The sequence below is a fragment of the Gymnoscopelus microlampas genome, assembly GCF_963454915.1.
Source record: "Gymnoscopelus microlampas genome assembly, chromosome: 24".
NCBI lineage: Eukaryota > Metazoa > Chordata > Actinopteri > Myctophiformes > Myctophidae > Gymnoscopelus > Gymnoscopelus microlampas.
This window is the reverse complement of record NC_139961.1, coordinates 14,931,786-14,938,807: the sequence shown is the minus strand read 5'-3', so window position 1 is coordinate 14,938,807 and position 7,022 is coordinate 14,931,786.

Here is a 7,022-nt window from a genome sequence, read left to right as displayed (position 1 = left end):
TTTCCTCCTACAGTCAGAATGCGCAAGGCATTTTAGGGGACGCAGTATCCCCTGAGCACGAACTGCAGTAAATGCACGTGCACGACACGCAAACAAACACACACGCGCACACGCGCGCGCGCACACACACACACACACACACACACACACACGAGTGGCAGCAGTGGCTATAGACACAAAAGACCTTGTAAAACTATTGGGTGTATTCTTAGGGAGCCTTGCTGTAGTTGGCAAACACATGTCTCCTTTCCAGCAACCTAAGAGTTAACTCACAATGGTGAATTAGGCCAGTGGTTCTCAACCTTCTCAGGCCGTGACCCCCCAAAAGAATCATATTTGAACTGGGGACCCCCCCTCCCCCAACCCCACCCTGACAAGCACTTGCAATTGTAGGAGTTCGGACATTACATTTAGTTTGACTCGGTTTCACTGATAAATATTGTGAAAATATTATTATTTGACAATTTGGCCAATGTTTCACCAATTTTTATACTATAGCTTGTTGATTACTTTTGATGCAGTAATGCGCTTTTTTGGGGGGGGGTATTAAAAAGGTCTTAAAAGTCCTTAAATTGTCACTTATCTGGGGACAACCTCCCCCCCAACAAATAACCCACAGGCTGAGAACCACTGAATTAGGCCATCTAACAGTGAAAATAAACCGTTACATTCATGTAGAATCCTTTGCTAACTGAACCACAATGATCAACACACACACACACACACACACACACACACACACACACACACACACACACACACACACACACACACACACACACACACACACACACACACACACACACACACACACACACACGCGCGCAAACATTCACTCACTCACTCCTTTACCTCTGTGTAAAAACAATAAATCGATCTTAAAATGTGCAAAAGGTCAACATTGCTAACAAAAAAAAAACAACTAAACAAAACAAAACAAAAAAGAACACATGCATCCGTGCTTTAACCAAGTCGTACGAAGGACATCCGAATCGGAATCGTGAAGAAGCATCAGTGATTAAAAAAATAAAAAAAGAAAAAGTAAAAGTAATATACCTTTTTCAGATATAGTGCATAACGGTTAAGTTCGTATCAAGCCCCCCCCCCCCCCCCCCCGGCACCAGCAGAATATTCAACAAGTGACACACCCGTCGTGAAAATGTTTGAGGGAGTGGTTAACAATGGATACCAGGGCTATGCCGCCATGTTGAAGAAGCGTCCAGGGAAAAAAAAATAATTAAGACACTTCAGAGCTAAAGCCCAATTTATGCTTTGTCGTGTGACTGTCGCTCGCCTAAATGGCGAGGCATAATTTGGGCTTTACACGTGTTTTTTTTTACGACCAAAACCTGAAGGCTCATTATGCTTTCATTCACCCAAGTCAGAACATCGTATCGTCTGTCGGGTGGAAACCTCAGTATGACCAAAACTGTTACTTTTCACGAATTCGAATGAAAAGAATAGCAAAAGTAGCAGATATACAAGCTGGAAACGCACTGCTTCGCGTTGCGTTTCGAGCTTGTATATCTGCTGCTTTTGTGCAACGCAGCAGTGTGATCGAGTAGGGCATTCATTTACGAAAATAAAGAGATTAAGAGGTTTCTGCCCCGACAGAAACGATATAGAAGCTTCCATAAGGAAATCCCTTTGTTTTGTCAATGAAGAGACTCTAATCTTTTCTTGTCACTATTCAAACTACGGTGGCGTGTCCCTCCTAGCCATTGGTAGCAACTTACGAAACACTTCATGACAGGCTCTCTATTGCCTAATTTCTTCCAGAACCTCCATCGAAAGTACCATTTACGTATCACTCTTATTCATGGGACAAAACCCCCCCCCCCTCCCTCCCACTCTGGCTTCGAATGCTATCAATGCACTCGATGGGACATTATCACGATTTATCAGACCATTCATTGGGCGTGATCAGGAGATACTGACCTACACGGAGACAGAGCAGTCCCCGCAACGTGATTTACGATTGCCTGTGCCTGGTCCGGTATATAACTCGGACGGCGCTGAGTAGACTCAAGCGAACGTCGCAACGTTCAGCGCTTTAGCTCGCTCGGTGGTGCCTCTTGTGGCTCCAGTTCGCTTGAGACTGCGCGCCTCCGTCATGGTCCGAAACTTAACTTTATGTAAGTCCTCTCCGACGGTAGGTCAGTATGTCCCGATACATGGATTAAAGTAACATTAAATCTCACGACTGAAAATGTCCTAATGTGCGATTTGTGAAACAGTGTGAAAGGATCCCCCACACACACACTAGCGCCGATTCCTAAACAATGAATACAATATGTAAAATTGGTGCTTTAGTAATATCTATAATATAATATAGCATATAATAGATGCTTTAGTAATATCGTTCCTGCTGTTCTACATACTGCCAACCATGTGAAGAAATCACAATTCAGGCTTTAACCTTTTCTTTTATATGAAATATCCGAGACGAATAAGATATTATGGAAGATGCTTCCGAACACATTGCTAGTTTGACCACTTCGAATGCTCTGATCTTAAAATAACCGAAAATAGCCTTTCTACAAGCTCTCAATGCGTCGCAGACGCATTGAGAGCTTGTAGATCGGCTATTTTTGCTGCGCAACATGCTTCCATAGGAGACATGCTGGCTTCCATGGAATCCAAATGATGTGAAATCAGTCTTGGTGACTGAGAACTTTAATCCATGCCCGATAACACCCAATGAATGGTCTGATAAATCGCGGGTAGTACGACAGTATGTCGCCTACTTTCGCCCATTCAATGCTCTGATAAAACGTGATCATGTGCCATTCAATGCATTGATAGCATCCGAAATCAGGAGAATTCGCCTATTTGCTTCCGAGAACCTTTTTTTCTTTCAAGGCAACCTTTATGGACATTGTCGACTATGTCGAGCTGAATTAAGGGCAGCTGGCGAGAGAGAGCCAATGATATAACCAGAGACAAGAATGGAGTCATTTCATAGAAAGCAGATAAGGTCCATATTTCTTTTTTTTTAAAGGAAACTGACAAAACAAGTGCTTTTTTCAGCAAGTGTGTGTGAACTACAGTATGCTGCTGTGGTTTGATTGGCCCTTTAAGTACCAAAAGATTTTACAGCCGAGACGGTTAACTTGTACTCTAGTACGACTTGGACTTGGGAGTTTCGAACGGGTCTTTGTCACATTGTCCATATTATGCGTTTCAGAATTGTTCTGTGTACTGTGTGTTGTGGATATGTGTTGCGATTTATGCTTTGCTGCAGCCCAATATTCCAGTTTGGGGGCAAATAAAAAAAAAACATTTTCAACACAGCAGCTGACAACGGTAGCTGACTTAGCTGGCTACGTCTTCATGTGTGGTCTCTCTGCATCCTGTTATCAATCTTTATCCTGTTCTCTCCAAAGTTCAAATGAATTCGATATATTTCTTGGCACTGCACAAACCCTGTTTATGAGTGTTTGGATACAAGCTACGTACCTTAAAGCAGAGGAACAGTACTCTTTAAGTGCTCTGACCTTATCTCCTCATATACTGAACACCTAGCTCTTCAGTGTGTACCTACTTTGCAGACTAGTGGAGTGTGTGAAGCTTAAAGTACAACCAAGCCGACGGTTCGGCTGAAACCAGCGGGGGGGGGGGTGGGTTCTGAGTGTTTGGGGGTGGTCTCACACGATGTAATCCTCACAGTAGAAAAAAAAAAGCTGCTTGGCTGTCGTCTCGGTCACGTTTTAGCCAATTAGAGAATTCATAATCTGGTTGCCATGCAAACAAAGAGGCGACCCATTCGTGCAGTGACAGCACTTCATTTGAGAAATAGATTACCCCCGCCCCGCCAAGCAAGCGACACCGTGACCCCCCCCCCCCTCCCCCCCGCTGTTGTCGACCAGCGGTCAGCACAGTCTATTTTGACCATGAACATAACATTTGACACCAAATACACCAGCATAACACAGTGGTGGCTTGACTGAAGCACATTTCGTAATGGTACCGTTCCAACACTGGAGGAGGGTACAAGGACCCAAACATCTGTACAATGCTGGATATATTCCTGCGCGTCGTGAAGCTTTTTTTTGACAGATCAGTGCAACGACTTAGCCGTCCTGGTCACTACTTCCAGGCAAAGTACCTGTGGCTCTGACGGCCGATATCGAGTAGCTAGCTAGCAAGCTGTGAGCTTCTTTACAGGCAAAACAGATCTTCACTATCGTACCTGGTTTTGTTAGGCTTATAACCAGCCATTAACACGTGAGAAGAGAGGGATTTTTGCACCCAGAAGAACACTCAAATGACTCTTCTTGCACGCGTACACCGTTGCCACCGTTGCCACGGAAATATGCACCACTTTGAGTCTAATTTGAGCCTAACCCTACAGCACAACGAAACATGGATAAACTTGAATCGGCGGGTGAATTGGAGCCAAAACCGAACCTGACAACACCGGGACAGTGTCATATAGCCGTTACATATGGCCAATCGACTGTGAGCTTTCCCTCTCCCGGCCATGTAACGCTGAAATCGCTCAAACAGCCCTGGGAATCTACCATGAGGACCTATGGTAGCCTAGATGCTTGGAGATAAAAATAAAAAAACGGAACCCGTCTCCTTCCATTTCAATAGTGGCAGGGTAATATGACCACAGTTTCACCCATTAAGACCAGGAACACATCTGTGTCATTTTAGATTTTAGCTATAATCATTATTTCATACTATTATTTAAAAAAAAAAAAAAAAATCGTGAAAATGTGTGCAAATCTTTGAATATATAAATATATATATTTTTAAAGCTAACATTTGTAATTCAAATCATTGCTTTTTTCAAATCATATTTTACTAATGTTGGCTTTAAAAAAATACATATTCAAAGATTTGGACGCATTTTCACGATATAAAAAAAAAAAGAAGATCTACAAGCTCATAGCTCAATAGCCAAAGACATCTGAAAATGACACGGATGCGTTCCCAAAGCGCATCCACACAGTTGAGACAATATTCCACGGGGGTCGAGGAGAGGCGTAAAAGTGAGCGACCTCCGCCTTTTTTTTGCTACTTCGACCGACTTGGCTGGCGTTCAGTGCTTCATCTCAAGCAGGGCAGGAAACTGCCTTTTTCAGCACAGCACCAGGTTATCAAAATATAAAATAAATAGGCTCTATGCACAGCAGCCATATTGGGAATGAATTGGGCCCCTTCCTTACTTCCTTCACAGGTGATACCAATGATACTAATTAAGGCTCTGTTCCATCTGTGGCATAGTGGTTGTCTTATTTTAAAGGACCCCTATAACTCTGAGAGTGTACAAATGGAACCAAATGGACCCGTAAGGGTCCATTTGGTTCCATTTGTACACTCTCAGAGTTACACACCCACCATAAGGGGCCATTTGGGAACCAAAATGGAGTGTTTCTAGTGAGCCAACATGCATGATATCAGCACCCTACCAGACTGGAACAGAGCCTTCATTAGTATCATTGGTAACACCTGTGAAGGAAGTAAGAAGAGGCCCAATTTCTTTCCAATATGGCTGCTGTGCATTTAGCCTATTACCAGTCCTTTTCACTATTTTACAAGCTAGCTCAACGGTGACTGAAAACATTGACCGCAGCATCTTGACAAAGTGACCCGGTCATGAATCCCCAACCTTGTTATAACTGTTATTTTCACAGAGTGGAAATTCCGTCGCGGTTATTTATCCGAACCAAGTGTCGGTAGACAAACCGGAGACCAGCCAAAGTTTAACCAGTATTCGTCTGCTGGCTGGTGGTGGCAACGTCCCACCCTTGTTGTCAAGCTATTTGTAGCCGAGCTCAAGAGAACCGCAGGGACCAGTAGTGACCAGGAATCCTCCTTTTTAAAACGGACGAGGCAGAGACACGGACGTCATGGGGGCTGAATTCGAGATCCAGCTGGAGTGAAGCTATAACGGAAGCGACGGGCAGTAGATCGAGGAGGTACGGCGGACACTAAAAAAAACAAACGAAGACCGTGGCCCACGGGCAGGCGTCCTCCAGACAGTTTATAATGTGTGTCAGAGTTTACCTGTGGGATGCTAGCTAGAAAAGCTTCCTATGCTGTTTTTCTTTTTCTATCGTTTGTTTGTTTTTTTTATAAAGAAAAAAGGCACAAGGCACAAAACAAAAAAGGACAGTGGGGGAGGGGCCGAGGTCGGACGAGTAAACTAAACTGACGGATGGACATGTAAAGCAGGATGACAGGAAACCCCGAGAAAAGACGAAGAACCGACTACCGGAAACGGAGTGTGTGTGTGTGTGTGTGTGTGTGTGTGTGTGTGTGTGTGTGGGGGGTACAGAGGGGACGTTAAGTGCCATTAAGGCCGGCAACGCATCCGTGTCATTTTAAGATTTATCTCGAAAAAATAGCAGATCTACAAGCTCATAGCGCGGCACCGAGTGCCGCGCTATCGAAAATTTGTGCAAGTCAAAACGTCTCAACGAATGTCTTAATTTTTTTCTGAAAAAAGCTATTGTTGCTATATCAGTGGTGCTCAAACTTTTTCTTTGTCAAGGATCCCCCCAAAATTATACGTTTATGGCCGCCGGTCCCCATCAAAATATGTTGTCCCCCCCCCCCCCCCCCGCCCCCTCAGGAGCAAAGATTTGAGTTAAAATGTTGTTAAAAAAAAAAAATATATATATATATATATGTATTCAACACAAATGTTCCCAAGATTTTTCAATAATAGCAGAACTACAAGCTCGGAGCGCGGCACTCGGTGCCGCGCTACGAGCTTGTTAGATCTGCTATTATTGAATAGCCCAAAAGTATAAAATAATGTTTTATAGCTAGCAAAACATCTAAAATGACACCGTATGCGTTCCCGGTACTTAATGGGTTAAAGGCAGAATCGTGACAGAGGGGGGGGGTGGGGGGTGTGTCCGTTGGGGGGGGGGGGGGGGGGGGAAGGGGGTTTGCTCTCTGCTTCCCGTGTTCTGACCTCCGGGGGTCTCTCGTTCAAAAATCTATAGCAGCGGGTCCGGGACACAAAAAAAACCAACACCGGGGTTTTTTTTTTCTTTTTGCAG